Source organism: Chiloscyllium plagiosum, unplaced genomic scaffold (genome assembly GCF_037043375.1).
Source record: "Chiloscyllium plagiosum isolate Xiang-an unplaced genomic scaffold, Cpla_swu_hap1 HiC_scaffold_27, whole genome shotgun sequence".
Lineage (NCBI taxonomy): Eukaryota > Metazoa > Chordata > Chondrichthyes > Orectolobiformes > Hemiscylliidae > Chiloscyllium > Chiloscyllium plagiosum.
This window is the reverse complement of record NW_028270165.1, coordinates 91,414,978-91,438,421: the sequence shown is the minus strand read 5'-3', so window position 1 is coordinate 91,438,421 and position 23,444 is coordinate 91,414,978. Positions and strand designations below refer to the sequence as shown.

General features: G+C 49.2%; 4 protein-coding genes across 12 annotated transcripts in view; 1 reads left to right on the top strand and 3 right to left on the bottom strand.

Annotated features, from left to right (window-relative positions):
• Positions 1 to 8,381, bottom strand: part of LOC148145005 (uncharacterized) — a 162,643-nt gene extending 154,262 nt beyond the window's left edge. Inside the window, exon 1 of the mRNA XM_087975590.1 lies at positions 8,277 to 8,381. The gene's annotated coding sequence lies outside the window, so the exon portion shown is untranslated. The remainder of the gene's footprint in view (positions 1 to 8,276) is intronic.
• LOC148145004 (uncharacterized) overlaps positions 1 to 13,728 on the bottom strand; it is a 74,645-nt gene extending 60,917 nt beyond the window's left edge. The window contains 1 exon segment of the mRNA XM_087975646.1: positions 13,614 to 13,728. The gene's annotated coding sequence lies outside the window, so the exon portion shown is untranslated.
• The window catches only part of LOC148145001 (uncharacterized), a 197,924-nt gene that overhangs the window by 130,976 nt on the left and 43,504 nt on the right, over positions 1 to 23,444 (bottom strand). For 2 of the 5 annotated variants that reach the window (XM_087975581.1, XM_087975580.1), the window contains exon 2: positions 1,941 to 2,045. The gene's annotated coding sequence lies outside the window, so the exon portion shown is untranslated. Of the gene's footprint in view, positions 1 to 1,940; positions 2,046 to 8,276; positions 8,384 to 13,613; positions 13,748 to 23,444 lie in introns of those variants that run through there. The other 3 variants (XM_087975579.1, XM_087975577.1, XM_087975583.1) reach the window with 3 other exon arrangements.
• The window catches only part of LOC148145003 (endogenous retrovirus group 3 member 1 Env polyprotein-like), a 467,418-nt gene that overhangs the window by 426,412 nt on the left and 17,562 nt on the right, over positions 1 to 23,444 (top strand). The window lies entirely within an intron of this gene.

Genomic DNA, 23,444 nt, shown 5'->3' with positions numbered 1-23,444 from the left:
GGTGTTGCTGAACAAAGAGACCTTGGAGTGCAAGTTCATAGCTCCTTGAAAGTGGAGTCGCAGGTTGATAGGATAGTGAAGATGGTGTTTTGTATGCTTTCCTTTATTTGGTCAGAATATTGTGTACAGGAGTTGGGAGGTCATGTTACTGCTGTACAGTTGGATTGCGTGCAATTCTGGTTTCCTTCCTATCAGAAAGATGTTGTGAAACTTAAGGGTTCAGAAAAGATTTACAAGGATGTTGCCAAGACTGGAAGATTTGAGCTATAGGGAGAGACAGAACAGACTGGGGCTGTTTTCCCTGGAACGTCAGAGGCTGAGGGGTGACCTTATAGAAGTTTATGAAATCATGAGGGGCATGGATAGGATAGATAGACAAAGTCTTTTCCCTGAGGTGGGAGAGTCCAGAAATAGAGGGCATAGGTTTACAGTGAGAGGAGAAAGATATGAAAGAGACTTAAGAGGCAACCTTTTCATTTAGAGGGTGGTACGTGTATGGAATCAGCTGCCAGAGGAAGTGGTGGAGGCTGGTACAATTACAACACTTAAAAAGCAACTGGAGGGATATGGGCCCCGTGCTGGCAGGCGGGACGAGATTGGGTTGGGATATCATGCACAGGGATGTGCAGGTTAGGTGCATTAGTCACGGGTAAATGTTGAGCAATAGGGGTAGGGGAATTGCGTGGGTGGGTTACCCTTCGGAGGATCGGTGTGTAGTCTTTGGGCTGAGTGGCCTGCTCCCACACTGTTTGGAGTCTCTGAAGGGGAAGGGATTTTTGTAAACTGTGCAAGGCAATGCAGGCGTAGTGCGGGGGCCTGCTGTTGGCCTTGCTCCGCCCCTTGCTCCTCCCCGTTGTTGTTGAGCTGTCTAACAAACATCTACTCTTTCTCTGCCTTTTTGCTGGGGGCAACTGAAGCTGTAACAATGTTGGGACACAATAAAGGTTACCTGAACATTCTGCCAGACTCAGACTCTCATTGAAAGCTTAGAGCTCCAAGCGGTTTTTGTTTTAAAGCTGCTCATTTCTTGCAGCCTCCTGCATTAAGTTTCCAATGTTGTATATCAGATGGAGCAGTGACTGAGTAGCTGGTTCCGTTAGAAGTTTACATTTTTCGGGAGTGCAGGCACTGCATTGTTTCAGCGGCAGTTTACTGGCAGCACTGGGAAGTGTGGGCTGTGTTCATTAGAAAGGAGGTGGAGGTGCTGCTGTTGGACTAGGTGGGACACGGTTTAAAAATCACAACACCGGGTTATAGTCCAACAGGTTTATTTGGAAGCACTAGCTTTCGGAGCGCTGCTCCTTCATCAGGTAGCTGTGGAGCAGGATCATAAGACACAGAGTTACGAGCAAAAGGTCACAGTGTCATGCAACTGATATGATATATTGACAAATGTAGATTGCTGTTAAGTCTTTCATCTTTTAGAATGGGTTGCAGGTGTTATTTCATTAATGGGTACATCGCAGTACTACTATTCAGTCATATTCTCAAGATCACAAGGGTTTTTTTAAACTAGTGACATCTCAGCCCAGACAATGCATGAAAGGTGTGACAGTATCCCAATCTTAAATCAGACTGGTACTATTTCCAAACTAGGAATGTATAAAATATTACATGGATTGACTACCTGCATGTTGTGCGCTTTTTGTGCAAAGTTGAATATATCTGTAAATATAATTCTGCAAATGCACCCCATCGTTGTGTGTGCACATGCTTTGTAAAGGGAGTGTGATGGAGGAGAAGCCTGTAAGAGGGTGTGTGTACATCTGAGAGAGAGCGTGTTATGAGAGAGGTATAGATAAAAGTGAGGGATTGCATTTTCCTAAAATAAGGGCAGGACTTGTACAGAGGGATATGGGGGGGGGGGTTCAGGTACATACTTCATTGAAAGTTGCATCACTGGTTGGAAGGGTGCTTCAGAAGGCATTCAGCACACTTACCTTATTTGTCCACACCATTAAATAAAGGAGTTGGGACATCATTTAGAAGTTGTACAGGATGTGGGTGAAGCCACTTGTAGAGTACTGAGAACGCTTCTGGTGGCCCTGTAATAGGAAGAATACTATTACAGAGGGTTCAGTAAAGATTCACCAGGATATTACCAAGACTGGAGGGTTTGAGTTATAAGGAGAGGCTGTGAACCTCTTCACTGGAGCACAGGAGGTTGAGGGGTGACCTCATTGAGATTGATATAATCATGAGGGTTCCAGGTAACATGAACATCAAAAATAGCGAGAAGCCTGCACGGTGATGTCAAGTGACTGGTGGGGGGTAGAAATTGTGGCAGTTGGACACTTTAAATACATCAGGAACAGCATCTCCATACAACATACTGTGCATGTCAGGTGAGATGCCAGAAGACTAGAGGTTGGCTAACATGGTGCCACTGTTTAAGAAGGGTGGTAAGGACAAGCCAGGGAACTATAGACCAGTGAGGCCAACGTCAATGGTGGGCACATTGTTGGAGGGAATCCTGAGGGAGAGGATGTACATGTATTTGAAAAGACAAGGACTGATTAGGGATAGTCAACATGGTTTTGTGTGGGAAATCATGTCTCACAAACTTGATTGAGTTTTTTGAGGAAGTAACAAACATGGATTGAGGAAGGCAGAGCAGTAATGTGATCTATATGGACTTCAGTAAGGCATTTGACAAGGTTCCACATGGGAAACTGATTAGCAAGGTGAGATCTCAAGGAATACAGAGAGAACTAGCCATTTGGATACAGAACTGGCTCAAAGGTAGAAGGCAGAGGGTGGTGGTGGAGGGTTGTTTTTCAGACTGGAGGCCTGCGACCAGTAGAGTGCCACAAGGATCGCTGCTCGGTCCTCTACTTTTTGTCACTTATATAAATGATTTGGATGCGAGCATAAGAGGTACAGTTAGAGGGAGAGGCTGAACTGGCTGGGGCTGTTTTCCCTGGAGTGTCAGAGGCTGAGGGATGACCTTATAAAGGTTTAAAAAGGTATGAGGGGCATGGACAAGATAAATAGACAAAGTTTTTTCCCTTGGGTTGGGGAGTCCAGAACTAGAGGGCATAGATTTCAGGTGAGAGGGGAAAAATGTAAAAGAGACCTACGGGGCAATTTTTTCACACAAGCATAGTACGTGTATGCAATGAGCTGCCAGAGGGACTGGTGGAGGCTGGTACAAATGTCACAATTAAGAGGCATTTGAATGGGTATATAAATAGGACAGGTTTGGAAGGATGTGGGCCAGGTGTTGAGGAGCAGGACTAGATTGGGTTGGGATATCTGGTTGGCATGGACCGAAGGGTCTGTTTCCATGTTGTACACTTCTGACTCTATGCTGTTTCAGCAAAAGCCGCGCATGCTCTGTCTGCAGAAACAGTGCTAACCCTTCTTCAAATGGACCAATGAGAAGCCAGACAAGGAGCCTGGGCCTCCTGCCAATCAGAGCTCCCCAACTGTCTGAATGCGGAAGATGGACCATCAGGTTTTGAAGCTGTTGCTCCTCTCCAAATGAAGATCGAGCTTCACCTCAGACTGCAACTTCCTTCCTCTCTCCACCATCTATGGGTACGGCACTGTCTTTACCATTTCATTTTTTCATTCTGGGGTTAAATTGTTGACTTGCAGCAACTGAAAAGAAAGTGAGTGAATCCAGGGAAGGGACAGAGTCGGGAAACGTTGGTCCAGGTTAGTGTCTCAATTGGCAAACGCACGGCAAATGCAGGCCCACAGTGTGAAGTGATAGCCTCAGTTATGAAAAAATAACTGCTGTAAGGAGGTACGTTGTTTAAATGGTGACATATTGGGATGTGGAGAAAGTGAGGACTGCAGATGCTGGAGATGAGAGTCGAAAAGTGTGGCACTGGAAAAGCACAGGAGGTCAGACAGCATCCGAGGAGCAGGAGAATCGACGTTTCAGGCACGAGCCCTTCCTCAGGAATGATGTGTGGATGTAAAACGTGGCCTCAGCGTCCTTCCACACCAGTCACTGCCAGTTGTCAGACGGATGCAGCAAGCAATCAGCAAGGCAACAGGTATATTACCGAGAGGAATTGAGTTCAGAAGTCGGGATGTCTTCCTGCAGTTAAGGGGTCATTAAATATATTCAAGGCTGAGTTCATCTGATTTTAGAACAACCATGAAGTGGATGTTTATGGGGGAAGGCAAGTAAAATGGTTTTAAGACCAGTACAGAATAGTTAGAGTCATACAGCACAGAAACAAACCCTTCAGCCCAACTCGTCCATGCTGACTATATTCACAAACTAAACTAGTCCCACCTGACTGTGTTTGCCCCATATCCCCCTGAACCTTTCCTATTCATGTACTTATCCAAATGTCTTTTAAACATTGTTACTCAACCTGCATCCACCATTTCCTCTGGACATTCATTCCACACAAACCACTGTTTAAAAAAAAGGTGCTCCTCATGTGTTTTTTAAATCTTTCTCCTCTCACCTTAATTTGCTCCCTAATCTTGAAACGACACATGCCGTTCACCTTATCTTTGCCCCTCATGGTTTTGTAAACTTCTATAAAGAGAACAAAGAACATTACAGCACAGGAACAGGCCCTTCAGCCCTCCAAGGCTATGCTGATCGAGATACTCTATCTAAACCTGCCGCCTATTTTCAAAGGATCTGTATCCCTCTGCTCCTTGCCCATTCATGTCTCTGTCTAGATACATCTTAAATGACGCTATCGATCCCAACCCTACTACCTCCGCTGGCGATGCATTCGAGGCGCCCACCACCCTCAGTGTAAAGAACTTTCTATGTACATCTCCCTCAAACCTTTCCCCTCTCACTTTGAACTCGTGACCCTGAGTAATTAAGTCTTCCCCTCTGGGAAAATAATTCTTACTATCCACCCCTGTTTACACCCCTCATGGTTTTTCAGCCTCAATCAGGACACCCACCCTCCAATGAAAATAATCTTAATCTACTCAACCTCTCCTCATAGCTTGCGCTTTCCATAAAAGGCAACATCCTGGTGAACCTCCTCTGCACTCTCTCCAAACATATCCACATCCTTTTGGAAATCTGGCGATCCGGAATTGTACACAGTATTCCAAATGCACCAAACCAAAATCTTATATAACTTTAACATGACCTGCCAGCTCTTTTACTCAATCCGTCCGATGATGGAACGCGTGTTGTATGCTGCCTTGACCACTCTACTGACAGGCATTGCCACCTTCAGAGAACAATAGACCCGAACACCCAGATCTCTCTGTACATCAATTTCCCCCAGGACCTTTCCATTTACTGTATAGCTCGCTCTTGAATTGCATCTTCCAAAATGCATCACCTCGCATTTGTCTGGATTGAACTCCATCTGCCATTTCTCCTCCCAACTCTCCAATCTATATTCTGCTGTATCGTCTGACAGTCCCCTTCACTATCTGATATTCCATCAATCTGAATGCCCATCTGCAAACTTGCTAATGAGGCACCCGACACCTTCACCTTTCAACCTCCTGTGCTCCAGTGAAAAAAGTCCCAGCCTACCCACCAAAAGGTGTGAATGCTGTCTGGGTACCAATGTCGAGTCAGCCTGACATTTTTGATATAAAAGCTCTGCATTTAAATTACGTTCTTGAGAAAGTTACTGAAAACAGGTTCTGGGATTAACATACCAAAGAACAGAAACAGTTCAGCAGTTAGATCACACGTTCGAGTGAGAAGTGTGTATAACATGATCTCACAACTCCTGTACTCAATGCTATGAGCAATGAAGGAAAGCAAACCAAACGCTGCCTTCACTAATCTGTCCACCTGAGACTCCAGCACTCCAAGGTCTCTTTATTCTGCAACACTCCCCTTAACTGTGTCAGTCCTGCCTGGATTGCTTGACCAAAATGCAAACCTCTGATTTCTCTAAATTAAACTCCAACTGACACTCCTCGGCTCATCAACCGATCCCATAAATTCTAATTTATAGTGAACTCTTTCCTATCTCATTCCTTAGAAGCTGAAAATCTCCATCCCACAATCAGTCCCTCCATTTTCACTATTTGGACTGAAGGGGCTGTTTCTGTGCTGCATGGCTCTGTAACTCGGCCCTGTACTAGTCTTAAAACCATTTTCTTGCATTCCCCATAAACATTCACATAAAAATCAGATGAACTCAGCCTTGAATATATTCAATGACCCCCTAACTGCAGGAAGACATCCCCACTTCTGAACTTAATTCCTCTTGCTAATACACCACTTACCTTGCTCATTGCCTGCTGCACCTGTCTGACAACTGGCACAGAAGGACACTGATGCCCCTCTGAACATCCACGCATCATTCCTGATGAAGGGCTCGTGCCCAAAACTTCGACTGTCCTACTGCTCGGATGCTGCTTGACCTGCTGTGCTTTGCCAATTGTGGTCTTCTCTACATTGGGGAAACCGAGCGTAAACTTGGGGAACGGTTTGCTGAGCATCACAGCCGGGTCCGCAGAGGCTGAGCTGACTTCCCAGTCTCCACCCATTTTTATGCCCCTTCCCACTCCCCTTCTGACATGACTATTTTTGGCTTCCTCCATTACCACAACAAACCAAGCCACAAACTGGAGGAACAAAACCTCATCTTCTGTCTGAGCAGTCAACAGCCCGGAAGACACATTGAGTTCTCCAATTTCAAATAATCTCCCATCCCATCCCATCCCCCAACACACTTCCCAGCCCCTTCCACTCTTCCCTGCCAACTAGATTCCTTCCTCCCATTCACCAACCAGGTCGTACCAGGTTATGGAGATAAGGCAGGAACAGGATGCTGATTGAGGATGATCAGCCATGATCACAATAAATGGTGGTGCTGGCTCGAAGGGCAGAATAGCCTACTCCCGCACCTATTGTCTATTGTACCCTCTACCTGTCTCCACCTTTCCCCACTTCAATACCCTGACCCCAGCACACCCTTGTTCCACAGCTCTCCCTCTACCCACCCCCAGACCTGAACAAGGGTACACCAGATCCCTCGACTTCTCCACCTTCTGATACTGCCTAGCTTGCTGCGTTCTTTCAGTCTCCTGCCTGTCTATTTTGCTAATTGAGAACAAAGGCTTGGACTAACTTTTCCAGACTCTGTCCCCTCACCTGGATTCACTCCCATTTCTTTCAGTTGCTCCAAGTCAACAACTGAACCTCAGAATGAAACGTAAATGGAAATGGGGGTGAGAAAAGAGAGTGCCGTACTCTCAGATGTTGGACAGAGGAAAGAAGTTGCAGTCTGAGGTGAACCTCAATCTTCATTCAGAGAGAGGAGGAGCAGGAGCTTCAGAACCTCATTGTCCAACTTCCACATTCACCAATAGGGGAGCTCCGAATGGCAGGAGGACAATTCTCCCTCCGGTCCTCCTTATTTGTCCATCAAACGTAGGTCTCGTCCCTTTTCTGCCGACAGCGAGGAACATGCCCAATGTCTTGGTGACACCAGCAAACGTGTGCCCTGTTTGTTGACACTGAGGAGTGTACACAATATGCACTGTAGCAATGCTGGTGTCATTGACAGATTTTAAGTGTCCAAATTCCTTTGGGAGAACAAAAAGGGTACAGCCATAATTTTTTTCCATGTGGCTCAATATTTGATTGCTTTTGCATTTGTCTGGCTGCTCAATGTTTAAGTCTTTTCCTCAGTGTTGGGCTGAGATTCACAACTAGAGGGCATAGGTTTAGGGTGAGACCACAAAGGTAACTGAGGGGCAACGGTTCCATGCAGAGGGTGGTGCATGTATGGAATGAGCTGCCAGAGGAAGTAGTGGAAGCCAGTATAATTACAGCATTTGAAAGGTATCTGGCTGGGTATCTGAATAGGAAGGGTTTAGAGGGATATGAGTCAAGTGCTGGCAAAGGGGTCTAGATTAATTTAGGATATCTGGTTGGCATGGACAGGTTGGACCGAATAGGTCTATTTCCATGCTGTACATCTCTATGACTCGAAATAATAAAAAGTCGAATTTTCCAAATAACAAACTATATCCATGTTAACAAGGCTTAGTGTACCACATGCTTTACTAACTATTCTCAACAGGTCCTGCCCCTTCAATGACTGAGGAACATATACATGCTGGTGCATAATCTCCTTCACTAGTATTTACACACTACCCTCAGCAATTGCACAACTAACAGCAAAGGGTAAACAGCACAAGGATTAAAACACAGTGAGGGGCAAACAGCACAAGGATTAAACACACAGTGAGGGGCAAACAGCACAAGCGCCAGTAAAAGCCGATGGAAAGTGAGTGTAAAATGTCACTATGACAGGACAGGCCCCACATTCCTTCCCCTCCGTCCCCCCCACAACCTGCCTCACCTTTCACGTCCCGGGCCCAGTACCTTCCAGGTGGCCCCATAGTTGACACAGGGGCCGCCCCACGACCAGTAGAACTCCACCACCCCGGCGGCGGACGAGTTCCCAAGCAGGCCCTTAACCCCATCCGCCTCCAGAATGCTCACCGGCTCCTGGCTGCTGTACAGCCGGCCGGTGTGGCCGTGACACAACAGCTGCGCCAGGAAGGCGGCGGCGGCCAGTGACGGGTGTCTGCCCCGGGCCGCGCGGCGCCATTTTCCTAACGGCCGCCCTCCCGCCGCTTCCTCGCTCGAGCGACTTCTCCTCCCAACCGCCTTCGGCCCCGCGAGACGTCTGCACGGGGGATGGGCGGGGCCGGCGATGAGCGGGGCGGGGCCAGGCGATGGGCGGGGCCGGGCCGGGGGATGGGCGGGGCGGGGCCGGGGGATGGGCGGGGCGGGGCCGGGCGGGGCCGGGCCGGGCCGGGGAGCCTCACCGTCACCCAGCAACAGCCGCCTCGCGCTACAACTGCTCATTCACAAAAACAAACTCTCCTGTCTCGCTCTGCAGCTGCAGGGGGGACACTGCCACGTTTCCAGGAGCCCTGTCTACATTGGGAAAGCTCACGGCTCAATTTAAACAGATATTCCCACATCTAACGGAACGGCGTCATATCGAAAGGGGGCAATCTGCATTTTAAAGGAACGTGGACATTTTAACGGGTATTTCTGCAAATAAAGAGGTTTAAATGGACGAGATTACATTTCAAAGGGATGTGGGCACATTCCAAGGGATATCTTCATATGTAAAGTGACGCAGTTATATCTCAATGAATCTACATTTTGAAGAGACGTTGCCCTATTTATAAGTAGAGACAGTAGGTGTGAATTCTGTCTGTGTCCCAATGTTGAGTCAGACTGACATTTTACTGAGAAAAGCTCTGCATTTAAATTACATTCTTGAGAAGGTAAGTTATAGATTCTGGTGGAGGTTAGGGAGAATTGGCCGTGCTAAGTTACCCGTAGTGACCAGGGATGTACAGGTTAGGGTGGATTGGCCATGGAAAATTCGCAGTAAGGGGTTGGGTACGGGTGGGATCCTGTTCAGAGGGCCAGAGTGAAATAGATGGGCTGAATGGCCTTCTTCCACATTGTCAGAAATCGATGACCCTCTCCACCAAAGGAGCATTTTATCTGCATCTATCCTGTCAAGCCCCGTTCAGAATTCTACTGGTTTCAATAAAGGTATACAGCACAGAAACAGACCCTTCGGTCCAATTCGTCCATGCCGACCATTATTCCAAACTAAACCAGTCCCACTTGCCTGCATTTGGCCCATATCCCTCTAAACCTTTCTATTCATGTACCCATCCAAATGTCGTTTAAATGTTGTAACTGTACCTGCATCTACCACATCCTCAGCAAGGTCATTCCACATGCAAATCACTCTCTTTCAAAATGTTGCCCCTCCGGTTCCTTTTAAATCTCTCACCTTACATTAAAAAAAATGCCCGCCTAGTTGAGTTCCCCTGCGCTGGATTGTTCTATGTTCTAAACTTAGTGCAGGAGGCTAAAAGAAATGAGCAGCTTTAAAACAAAAACCTCTTGGAGCTGAAAGCTTTCAATGAGTCCGAGCCCGGCGGTCAGTTCAGGTAACCTTTATTGCAACCCAACTTTGTTACAGCTTCAGATCCCCCCAGCAAAAAGGCAGAGAAAAAGCAGTTGCCTTTTGAACAGCTCAAGTGTGCACACACCACACTTGCCCTCCTCCTCACCCCCCCACACCACACTTGCCCTCCTCCTCACCCCCCCCACACCACACTTGCCCTCCTCCTCACCCCCCCCACAACACACTTGCCCTCCTCCTCACCCCACCCACACCACACTTGCCCTCCTCCTCACCCCCCCCACACCACACTTGCCCTCCTCCTCACCCCCCCCACACCACACTTGCCCTCCTCCTCACCCCCCCCACACCACACTTGCCCTCCTCCTCACACCCCCCCACACCACACTTGCCCTCCTCCTCACCCCCCCCACACCACACTTGCCCTCCTCCTCACCCCCCCCACACCACACTTGCCCTCCTCCTCACCCCCCCCACACCACACTTGCCCTCCTCCTCACACCCCCCCACACCACACCTGCCCTCCTCCTCATCCCCCCCACACCACACTTGCCCTCCTCCTCACCCCCCCCCACACCACACCACACTTCCCCACCCTGTTTTTACTATTGGGTAAAAACAATAACTGCAGATGCTGGAAACCAGATTTTGGATTATTAGTGCTGGAAGAGCACATCAGTTCAGGCAGCATCTGAGGATCAATAAAATCGATGTTTCGGGCAAAAGCCCTTCATCAGGAATAAAGGCAGAGAGCCTGAAGGGTGGAGAGACAAGTGAGAGCAGGGTGGGGGTGGGGGTGGGGGTGGGGGTGGGGTGGGATGGGGGTGGGGTGGTGGAGAGAAAGTAGCATAAAGTACAATAGGTGAGTGGGGGAACAGGATGAAGGTGATAGGTCAAGGAGGAGGGTGGAGTGGATAGGTGGAAAAGAAGATAGGCAGGTAGGACAAGTCATGGGGACAGTGCTGAGCTGGAAGTTTGGAACTAGGGTGAGGTGGGGGAAGGGGAACTGAGGAAACTGTTGAGTCCACATTGATGCCCTGGGGTTGAAGTGTTCCGATGCAAATAATGAGGCATCTAGTGGCGAGGGAGCGGCGGTGAAGGAGGCCCAGGACCTCCATGTCCTCGGCAGAGTGGGAGGGGGAGTTGAAATGTTGAGCCACGGGGTGGTTTGGTTGATTGGTGCGGGTGTCCCGGAGATGTTCCCTAAAGCGCTCTGCTAGGAGGCGCCCAGTCTCCCCGATGTAGAGGAGACCACATCGGGAGCAACAGATACAATAAAATGATATTGGTGGATGTGCAGGTAAAACTTTGATGGATGTGGAAGGCTCCTTTAGGGCCTTGGATGGAGGTGAGGGAAGTGGTGTGGGCGCAGGTTTTGCAATTCCTGCGGTGGCAGAGGAAGGTGCCAGGATGGGAGAGTGGGTTGTAGGGGAGGGGGGGTGGACCTGACCAGGTAGATATGGAGGGAACGATCTTTGCGGAAGGCAGAAAGGGCTGGGGAGGGAAATATATCCCTGGTGGTGGGGTCTTTTTGGATGTGGCGAAAATGTCGGCAGATGATTTGGTTTATGCGAAGGTTGGTAGGGTGGAAGGTGAGCACCAGGGGCGTTCTGTCCTTGTTACGGTTGGAGGGGTGAGGTCTGAGGGCAGAGGTGCGGGATGTGGACGAGATGCATTGGAGGGCATCTTTAACCACGTGCGAAGGGAAATTGCGGTCTCTAAAGAAGGGGGCCATCTGGTGTGTTCTGTGGTGGAACTGGTCCTCCTGGGAGCAGATACGGCGGAGGCGGAGGAATTGGGAATATGGTATGGCATTTTTGCAAGAGGTAGGGTGGAAAGAGGTGTAATCCAGGTAGCTGTGGGAGTCGGTGGGTTTGTAAAAATTGTCGGTGTCAAGTCGGTCGTCACTAATGGAGATGGAAAGGTCCAGGTAAATTTAAGGTCAGGGTGGAATGTGTTGGTGAAGTTGATGAATTGCTCAACCTCCTCGCGGGAGCACGAGGTGGCACCAATGCAGTCATCAATGTAGTGGAGGAAGAGGTGGGGAGTGGTGCCAGTGTAATTACGGAAGATCAACTGCTCTATGTAGCCAACAAAGAGACAGGCATAGCTGGGGCCCATACGTGTGCCCATGGCTACCCCTTTGGTCTGGAGGAAGTGGGAGGATTCGAAGAAGAAATTGTTAAGGGTGAGGACCAGTTCAGCCAAACGAATGAGAGTGTCGATGGAAGGGTACTGTTGGGGACGTTGGGAGAGGAAAAAACGGAGGGCTTGGAGGCCCTGGTCGTGGCAAATGGAGATGTAGAGGAATTGGATATCCATGGTGAGGAGGTGGTGTTAGGAGCCGGGGAAACGGAAGTCTTGGAGGAGTTGGAGGGCATGGGTGGTGTCTCGAACGTATGTGGGGAGTTCCTGGACTAGGGGGGTTAGGACAGTGTCGAGGTAGGTAGAAATGAGTTGAGTGGGGCAGGAGCATGCTGAGACAATGGGTCGGCCAGGCTTGTGGATCTTGGGAAGGAGGTAGAACCGAGCAGTGCGGGTTCCCGGACTATGAGGTTGGTAGCTGTGGGTGGGAGATCTCCTGAGGTGATGCGGTTCTGTATGGTCTGGGAGATGATGGGTTGGTTATGGGGTTTGGGGTCATGGTCGAGGAGGCAGTCGGAAGAGGTGTCATCGAGTTGGCGTTTGGCTTCAGCGGTGTAGAGGTCAGTGCGCGAGACTACCACTGCGCCCCCTTTATCTGCTGGCTTGATGGTGAGGTCGGGATTGGAGCTGAAAATGTGTTGCTGGAAAGGCGCAGCAGGTCAGGCAGCATCCAGGGAACAGGAGAATCGACGTTTCGGGCATAAGCCCTTCTTCAGGATTGGAGCAGAGGGATTGGAGGGCTGCGAGTTGTGAGGGTGAGAGGTTGGAGTGGGGGATGGGGGTAGACAGTTGAGGTGGTTAATGTCCCGGCGGCAGTTGGAAATGAAGAGGTCGAGAGCAGGTAATAGGCCAGCGCGGGGTGTCCACGTGGATGCAGTGCGTTGGAGGTGGGTGAAGGGGTCCTCGGAAGGTGGGCGCGAGTCCAGATTGTGAAAGTAAGCTCGGAGGCAGAGGCGGCGGAAGTGTTCGATGTCATGGCGTGTATTAAATTCATTGATGCGTGGACGGAGGGGGATGAAGGTGAGTCCTTTGTGAGGACTGATCGTTCGTCCTCAGTGAGGGGGAGGTCTGGACGGATGGTGAAAACTTGGCAGACCTGGAATCTGGTGTGGGTCTGGAGCTGGGAGTGGTGGCGGAGCCGGTAACTGGAGTGGGTGTGATGGTGGGGGGAATGGGGGTGGAGTCATGAGCAGGGGTGCTGTTCCCCTCAGGGTTCTGGGGGCCGGGAATGGTGACAGTGGGATCAGTGGGGGGCATGTCAGCAGAATGCAGGTGAGTGGTGCTGGTGGGGGCGGAAGTGATGGCAGACACAGCAGTAGGGGTGGCGGAAGTCACTAAGCGTGTGACATCAGCGATGATGTGAGGGGCGGAAGTGATGTCACGTGATGCATGAGGAATTGAGAGGGGCGGAAGTGGCTGTGGGAGTGGCCATGATGGGGGCAGAAGTGACATCAATCAGTGTGGGGATGGCAGCTGCACCAGCCGTATGGCTAATGGCATCCGAGCAGTTTCAGAGGCCGGGGGAACCTTCTGGAATGTTTGAGGAGCACTGGGTATGGAGGTGGGTAGATAAAAGTTTGTTGTACTTACAGTTTTTGATGTTTGAGATGGAGTTGAAATACTGTTTGTTGAGAATATGAATTCTCCTGAGGATGTAGTAGAGTGGGTCCTTTGCAATTCTGAGAGAGTGTGGCCCTCAGCTGAGGCAGGGCAGACTGGAGAGAGGTTAGGTGCCGGCGCATTGCTGCAAGCGTGGAGTAGAGGATCTTGACAGAGAACCGTTGCTGGTGTATTTGAATCTGTAGTCTGTACTGTTTGTCCAGTTGGGTCCGAACTCTGCTGGTTTAAAGGTAGTCCGGAATCCGTGTAGGATGAGTTGCTTACGGAGGCAGGCACCGAGGAAGCAAATATGGCTGTGGTAGCGAGTCTGTTTCAGGACATGGTTGAAGAGCTGCAGGGCAGAGGAAATGACCTGAGAGTTGCAGTGGGAGAGGGGCTCCCTGAGATTGTTGTAGAGAGGAGGAAGACTTCTTCAAGGTTGGCCAGCCCCAAGTTGTCCATTTGTAATTGGATCCTTGGTACAGCCATAACCCGGAGGAAGTATTGCCTCACTCAGCAATTTCAACCCATTCCCTGTATCCAACTAAGTTTCTCCCCGCTCCTTTACACTGGCCTCCCCACACTGGCAGAGTCAACCAGACTGCTGTGGGTCTGGAATCACGTGTAGGCCAGACCGGGTAAAGGATGCAGCTGGAATGACTGAGTGAATCCTTTCCCACAATGGCGGTTCCCTTCCCTAACAAGGGAGAGAGTGATACAGATGGGGACTTTCTCCCCCGCACCACCCCCTCCCTGAAACGGTCTCATCGTTAGATTCCGAACTCCACATTTCTGACCGAATACCAATTCTGCCATCTGTCATGGTGGGATTCGAACCCGGGAGTCCCCGGAACCGGGTTGATAGTCCAATCGATATTGGCACTCGGCCGTCACTCCTTCAATCCCCCGGCGATGGCACGTGAACTCGCTGGTGCTTCCGCAGGTGGGAGGAGTAGGTGAAGCCCTTCCCGCACTGAGAGCAGGTGAACGGCCTCTCCCCCATGTGGACCCGCTGGTGGGTCAGCAGGGTGAAGACCTGGGTAAAGGCCTTCCCGCACTTGAGGCAGCTGAAGGGCCTCTCCCCCGTGTGGATACGCTGGTGGCTCTGCAGGTTGGAGGAGCAGGTGAAGCCCTTCCCGCACTGAGAGCAGGTGAACGGCCTTTCCCCCGTGTGGACATGCTGGTGGGTCAGCAGATTGCAGGAAGTGCTGAAGCCCTTCCCGCACTCGGGGCAGCTGAAGGGCCTCTCCCCCGTGTGGACCCGCCTGTGGATCAGCAGATGGGCAGAATACCTGAAGCCCTTCCCGCACTGAGAGCAGGTGAACGGCCTCTCCCCCGTGTGGGCCAGCAGGTGGGAGGATGTGCTGAAGGCCTTCCCGCAGTCGGTGCAGGGGAATGGCCTCTCCCCGGTGTGACTGCGCCGATGAGTCTCCAGGACAGACGGGAAACGGAAGACTTTCCCACAGTCACCACACTTCCATCGTTTGTCCACGGAGAGGGATTCCTCAGATTTCTGCATGGCCACAGCTTCAGCTGCATTCAAACACGTGTTGAGCCCCTCCCTGCCGTGAAATGCCTTCCCAGGCCGTATTCCTGTTTCAGGCTCCATGCACAGTGCACTGCAACAGTGGGGTCTCTCGTCCAGTCCCACTGATGCTGAAAACATCCTCAAACAGGAACCAAAAAGTGTTGATCCCTCAAACAGAAATCACAGTCAAAAATCGTTGCGGTCCCGATGGATTGAGTGACTGTCAGACATTGACATCAAAGTGAGGACTGCAGACGCTGGAGAGTCAGTTGAAAAATGTGGCGCTGGAAAAGCACAGCAGGTCAGGCAGCATCCGAGGAGCAGGAGGGTCAATGTTTCGGGCATAAGCCCTTCATCTGTTGATTTTGAAACTTCAGTCTTCAGATTTTCAAATACTCTGCAAAAAGAGATTACAAAAGTCATCACTATCAGTGCAAGGTAGAAATTCAGAACAAGCAATTCTACTTTCTGTGGAATATTCTTTTGTTGTTCCACAAAATTGAAAGCACTTCCACACCCTCTTCCCCCTCTGTTCTCACTCCGCTCTAACTAATTCCCCTGAAGGTGCTGATTCAGGATCTTACAGGGGCAGAAAAAGCAAAAACATCAAGACTGACATCTCTCTGAATTTTGGATACCTCCACCTGAAAGTTAATATCTTTCACAACACTGGGATCCTGCTGAGAGTGAGCAGGTCTGATTTTGGGAAGCAAAAAAAAGTGTCCATTCAGGGTAAACCTGCAATGCAACTTCTTGAGGAAGGACTAGACACAAAATGGTTAATGACCCCGAGAAGGTGGGAGCAAAATGAGACATCAAGGCATTAACACCAACACACTTCAGTCAAACTCTTCTGCTCCCAGTCAGGATAAAACATGCTCTGAAAGTCCAGCCTTCACAACCATACTTCTGCTTCCACTGAAGACAATGAGAGTCACACAGCACGGAAACAGACCCTTTGGCCCAACCTGCCCAGATATCCTAAATTAATCTAGTCACGTTTGCCATCACTTGGCCTCTATAAGGGCCGGGTGCTGGCAGCTGGGACTAAATTGGGTTGGCTATCTTGTCAGCAAGGACGAGTTGGACCGAAGGGTCTGTTTCTGTGCTGTACATCTCTATGACTCCAGTTCCATTTGCCATCACTTGGCCCTGACCCATCTGAACCCTTCATATTCAGATGCCCGTCCAGGAGCACTTTAACTTGTCATCGTACCAGCACCCACCACTTCCTCTGGCAGCTCACGCCATCGCTCAAGTGACACCACATTGAAAGCGTCTGGTCTGGTGCACCAGATGACACCAGGATAATCTCAGATCGTTCCAGATCGCATCGATACTCAGTCAGTGGCTTTCCCGATCAGGATGTTGTACGTGATCAAACAGGTCAGTGGGTAGGCGATCCCCCACCTCTTTGTTCAAGTATCTCTATGAGAACTCCCTTGCTGGAGGGTCCCTTGGAGACACTTCAACTGGACTTCATTAAGTTGTAGAAATGAGTTGAGTTGCTATAAATATGTTTTGCTCATTGCTGATATCTTTTCGAAGTGGATTGAAGCCTACCCTCCTCCTAACGCTACTGCTGAGACTGTGGTGTAGATTTTGTTTGAGGAAATAATTCCCTGCTTCAGTATACCTGCCTGCATTAGCTCGGACAATGGACCACACTTTGTAGGTAATATTAACGGAGAACTCTATTCCCAGCTTTGTATTTGTCGGCAACTGCATGGTGCTTATCATCCTCAGGCGTCCGGCCTTATTCAATGTTTTAACCAGACTCAAGACTAAACTTGCCAAATTGATGGCAGAGTCTCGCCTCTCCTCGTTATGCTAATCCCTGTGGCCTTATTCTAGATGCGATCCATATCTGCGAGCAAGACACGACTGTCTCCAGCTGAGAGTCTCTCTGATCACCCCCTCCGTACCCCTTGGAACGATTCGGCTCCCTTCTCAGTCCACTTCCACCACATGACCGAAGCAATGAGTGGTTATGTTCTTGCTCTAACGTGATGCGTGCCTTTCACTCCCAGGAGCATGTGGCCGACAGCGATGTTCCCTCCCTTTCAGCCTCGTCACGGGTAGAGCCTGGTTCGTTGGTGCTTGTCAAGAACTGAACTGTCAAAGGTCTCCAACCTTGTTGAGATGGCCCCTTCCAGGTTTTACTTCCCACCCCTACGGCAGTCACAGTCGTTGGGTGCTCAGCTTGGGTCCACCTGCACCATTGTAAATTGATTGACCGCACCAATCAAAAGGGGGGAAGAGGAGGAGAGAATCCTGGAATCCCAACAAAAGGAGTGGACCTTGTCCAGTTGGGTTTTTGAATCTTGCTGTTATTCTCATGTTAATCTTATGACAGATACTTGAACTAAGAGGAGAGACTTGTGGGGGATCGCCTATCTCTTCACCTTTCTGATCACGTACAACATCCTGATGGGGAAAGCCACTAAGTATGGATGCGACCAGGAATGATCAGAGATTATCCACCACCCATGCTGAGATGATGTTGTCCAGTGCACCGGACCAGACGCCTTTGACGTGTGGAACGTGATGAAGATTGATTATTGCAATGGACTCTTACATCAGAAAGACCAGATGGTCCATCTGGACAGTAGAAATCAGTGGGAGTTACCATGTCGTTACCATGTTTTTTTTATTTTACTTGCAGACGCACTTCTAGTGAGGATAAAATTGCTCAACCGCGTTATTATGGTAAATATTTTAAGGACGCCTAGGAACACCATCCCTTTTTGCAGGACGGGCCGACTCTAGAAAAGGGAAGCCTGATAGGGGAAACTCCTCGATCCACAAACAACTTATCCAGAGGCAGTAGTATGTTACTCCTCTCTGTCGGGAGATGACTTACTTGCCCTATCCCCAGTCCCAGATTCCATTCTATTTGTCAGACTTCCTACAGCCGACCCTGCGAAGAGACATATCACTTTCCAATACCTCCGGTCTGTGTATACAAACAGCTGGTGTAACACTGGCTGGGGTACGGCAGGCCTTATGCGGCACATGGACCTGGAACGGAACCCTTCCCTTGTGCATTTATAGGCCTTTTCTCTTTTCAGAACCTGATACTGTCACCAAGACCATGTACAATAGGTCTCAGGGAGATCCCAATGGGAATAGCATTCTGAGGACCATTGTCTCCCATACAGTGCGAGTGCTCAAGTCACTTGGGCCATTTTTTACAGCGCTCAAGCAACTCCTCTTGAAAAATGTTGACCCTTTACTCCTGTAGACCTAACCAGACCCCCTGCTGTAACATTTCAGTAATCGATTTTGACAAAGTCTCCCTAATATACACCAAACCAGACTATTATTTCTTCAGCTAAGGTAAAGCTACCAATTTCCTTGTCCTGGATGGCAAAGATGTCCCTCATAAGGTCACTATCGGAGCCCTTGTCCCCACAACAGTACCTTGTCCTGGCCAGTGGACAAGTCGATGGAACCTCCATCTGAGGAGGATGCAGCGGTCGGTCTCAGCCAACCTTGATCCAACTGGAAGGATCCCAAGGGACTGGGTGACAATACAGGACACCCGATAGGCTGGGAAATCCAGAGTACCCTGAAGTTGGAAGGATCGGCAGGGGTGTCAAGTTAACAGAACCACAATTCCCTCTTTTGCGGCCTGACCATTCGAGGAAATAAGACGAAAGAGGCTCTGAAACAGAGTTATCTGGGATTATCAGACCTGTGTCTTTACTCTGTGCAGAATCGGTATGCCTTCGACTATATACTCACCCAGGAGGGTGAGGTCTGCACCATTGTCCAAGATAAATGCACTATGGGCATTCCCAATCTGACTGGCAATATTACTAAGATACAAGAAGAGATTCAGGTATTCCTTGACAGAATGACTGAAGGGACCAGTTGGGGAAACTGCAGATCGGGCTGATGGTACAATTGGCTTATCAATTTAGCTATGTCTGTTTGTTCGTTTGGACTAGCCTTCTCTTTCAGTGATCTTGGTGCAAACAAAGGGAGGAATGAGGGTGTGGGCATCTGGGTGAGAAAGTCTTTCGCCTGAAAACTTGCCTTTCAACATTCAGACTCAAATGTAATGCTGAATTATTTACTGCACTAGAAAATAAACAGGCAGGAAGGCTCAGAAAGAGGAGAGAACTTAAAGATAGGGACACCTGGGCTCACCAAGTGATAACAGAATGCTGTGAGGCAATTAAGAACGTTTGCCTCAGCATCGGTGAATCTGTGTGAACAGGACCCCAAGTGATAACATTCACAGCCGTTCCCTTGTGAGACCATTTTAGTGCTGAGGCTGTTAAATCCCGTAGAAAATTAACTCAGTGTTTATCTGCACTGGATTGAAATGAATTGCATTTTGGGACTTTCTGATGATATTGAGTAGCCATTACTGGTTATTAAATACAAACTCTGTAAAAGGAAATATTGATAAAGCTTTACCTTATTTGCTGGAGCCGAAACTCAAGCGGAGGAAACAGGCCGCGGGCATACTTCCGGCTTCGGGATGGCCACGCCCCCTGGATCTGCTCCCGCCCCTTCCGGAAGCAGCTCGTAAGCCCCGCCTCTGGGAGCCAAACCTCTTTCCTCCAAGCGCACCAAACCCCGCCCTTTCGCCACGGACTCCGCTCGAGTCAAGGCCACGCCCCCTGCCCGCACGCGCAACCGCCCACAAAGCCGCGCGCCTCCAGGCTCGACGCGCGCACCGCCCGCTGACCCGGACCGCTGCTGAGTCCTTCATCTTTTGGAAGGGGTTGCAGGTTTCAGTTCATCAATATATAAATTCCAGAACTTTAGATCAGATTCCCTACAGTGTGGAAACAGGCCCTTCGGCCCAACAAGTCCACACCGACCCGCCGAAGAGCAAAACACCCAGCCCCATTCCCTGTCAGCCAACACTACGGGGCAATTTAGCGTGGCCAATTCCCCCTAACCCGCACGTCTTTGGACTGTGGGAGGATACCCGCGCGGGGGTGGGGGGGAATTGAACCTGGGGCTCTGGCGCTGTGAGGCAGCAGTGCTAACCACAAAAAAAATGACATTTTCTGTTTTTCAGCAGCAGCTGCATCCCAGGAGTGGGGAGTCACTGATTTGAGGTTTTAAAGTTGAAGTCGGACAGCAGAGGTTCCTGGGAGAGGAGGGACGACTTATTTGTATTTCCTTCTTGCTGTATCAGTCAGTGGGTATTGTTGAGGGAGGAAAACGACCTACCAGGGGCTCTGGCACAGAGCCTGTCCCTGTTGCACCAGAAGGGAAGGAAGGAAACGCGGAGAGTGTTCGTCATTCTAACTCAATAGTTAGAGGGTCAGATAGAAGGTGTGTTGGGAACAAACAAGACTCGCGGTTAGTGTGTTGCCTCCCAAGTGCCAGGGTGCGTGAAGTCTCGGATCGTATCTTTGGGGTCCTGAAGGGAGAGGGTTTCCAACCCCAAGTCATGGTCCATGTAGGTACCAACAACATAGGTAGAAATGTGAGAAACAGAACTCACTCACCAAATCAATCAGCCTGAGACAAAGCCTTGGAAACAAGAACAATTTATTATAGTCTTGCAAGTACCGGACGCTTCTGCAATCAAGCAGAAATGCGCGCCTAAAAAGAGCATGTTAGCTTTCTTATTCAGTTTACAAGTTGCGGGATCACGCCTCCCTTTTCCCATCCTATCATAAGCCGATTACCTCACTTGTCAGTTATTTTCTTATCTGGCCATCCTGCTGTCCTTGTCTGCATTCTTTGTTACAGCTTGTTCTTTTATCCAGTTTCTCTTATCATACTATAAGCTTTATTGTGAAATGCCCCTGTTGCTTCTTTTTGTGGTCAACTACAACACTTTAAAGTTATTTCCCAGCTTAAAACTATTTTCTTTAAAAGACCCTCCATATTCATTAAAGTCTTAGCCTTAAGTATGCGACATGCTACAAGAATTCTGCGACCGTTTGTATAATGTTCCCCTTCATTTCCCTCACTACACCCCCTCACCTGGTGGTGCTATTCGAGTGGGTTTAAACTAGCTCAGCGGGAGATGGGAACCGGGGGGCGTAGCTGTAGTGCACAGGAGGATGAGAGTAGGAAGGACAGGGACAGGATTTCAGGGTCACAGGAATGTGCTGGCAGACAGCGAAGTGATTTGAAGTGTTTCTATTTCAATGCCAGAGTATCCACAATAAGGTAGGTGAGCTTGCAACACGGCTAGGTACCTGGGACTTGGATGTTGTGGCGGTTTCGGAGACATGGAGAGAGCAGGGTGAGGAATGGATGTTGCAGGTTCCAGGGTTTTGATCTTTCATTAAGAACAGCCAAGGCGGTAAAAGAGGGAGAGGCGTGGACTTGTTGGTCAAGGATAGTATAACGGTGGCTGACAGAACTTTTGAAGAGGACTCATCTACTGAGGTAATGTGGGCTGAGGTTAGAAACTGGAGCGGAGAGGTCACACTGCTTGGAGTTTTTTTATAGGCCTCCGCAGAGTTCCAGGGAGGTGGAAGAGAGGATTAGCAAAATTATTCTGGGTAGGAGTGAAAGGAACAGGGTGGTCATTATGGGGGACTTTAACTTCCCCAACATTGACTGGAAATGCTTTCACTCTAGTACGTCGGATGGATCAGTTTTAGTCCCGTGTGTATGCAGGAGGGTTTTCTGACACAGTATGTCGAAGGGCCGACAAGAGGGGTGGTCACTCTGGATCTGGTGCTTGGTAATGAACCAGGCCAGGTGTTTGATTTAGTGGAAGGTGAACACTTTGGAGAGAGTGACCATAATTCAGTTCGGTTTCATTTAGCGATGTAAAGAGATAGGAACATGCCACAGGTCAAGAGTTATCGATGGGGCAAGGGCAATTATAATGCAATTAGGCAAGACTTAGGATGCAAAGAATAGGGTAGCAAAATGCAGGGGATGGGAACAATTGAAATGTGGAGCTGGTTTAAGGAACAGATATTGTGTGCCCTTGATAGGTATGTCCCTGTCAGGCAGGGAGTGATAAGGTAAGGGAACCGTGGTTTACAACAGAAATTGCATCTCTTGTTACAAAGAAGATGGAGGCTTATGTGTTGATGAGGCAAGATGGTTCAGATGAGGCGATGGAGAGTTACAGATCAGCTCGGAAGGATTTAAAGAGAGAGTTAAGAGCAAAGAGAGGACATGAGCAGTCTTTAACACATAAAGGAGAACCCTAAAGCTTTCCATAGGAATGTGAGGAATAAAAGGATGATTAGGGTAGGAGTAGGGCCAGTCAAAGACAGAAGTGGGAAGTTGAGTGTGGGCCCTGTGGAGATTGGAGAGGTGTTAATGAATATCTCTCATCGGTCTTCACTCAGGAAAAGGAGAATATTGTAGAGGAGAAGAATGAGGTACGAGATATTAGACTCGAAAGGATCGAGGTTAGTTGCACACAGGTGTTATCATTTCTAGAAGGAGTGAAAGTAGACAAGTGCCCCGGGGCCGGATGGGATTTATCCAAGGATTCTCTGGGAAGCGAGGGAGGAGATAGCAGAGCCTTTGGCTTTGATATTTGAGTCGTCATTGTCTACAGGTTTAGTACCAGAATGGAGAATTGCAAATGTTGTGTCCTTGTTCAAGAAGTGCAGCAGAGATGACCCAGGTAATTATAGACCAGTGAGCCTTACTTCTGTTGAAGGAAAGCTTTTGGAAAGGAATAATAGAGATAGGATTTATAATCATCCAGCAAGCAACAATTTGATTTCAGATAGTCAACATGGTTTCATCAAGAGCAGATCGTATCTCACAAACCTCTGTGTTTTTTGAGAAGGTGACCAAGCATGTAGATGAGGGTAGGGCAGTTGACGTGGTGTACATGGACCTCAGTAAAGCCTTTGATAAAGTTCCACATGGTAGGCTGTTGGAGTAAATGCAGAGGCATAGGATTGAGGCTGATTTAGCAGTTTGGATTACAAACTGGGCTTTCTGAAAGAAGGCAGCGAGTGGTGGTTCATGGAAAATATTCAGCCTGGAGTCCGGTTACTAGTGGTGTGCCACAAGGATCTGTTTTGGGACTACTGCGGTTTGTCGTTTTTTTAAATGGCTTAGACACAGGCATAACTGGATGGATTAGTAAATTTGCAGACGACACTAAAGTCGGTGGAGTAGTGGACAGTTTGGAAGAATGTTACAGGTTGCAGGGGGACTTGGATAAACTGCAGAATTGGGCTGAGGGGTGGCAAATGGAGTTCAATGCAGCTAAATGTGAGGTGATTCACTTTGGGAAGAATAACAGGAAGGCAGTGATCTTGGAGTCCATGTGCATAGATCCCTGAAAGTTGCCACCCAGGTAGACAGTGCTGTGAAGAAGGCATACG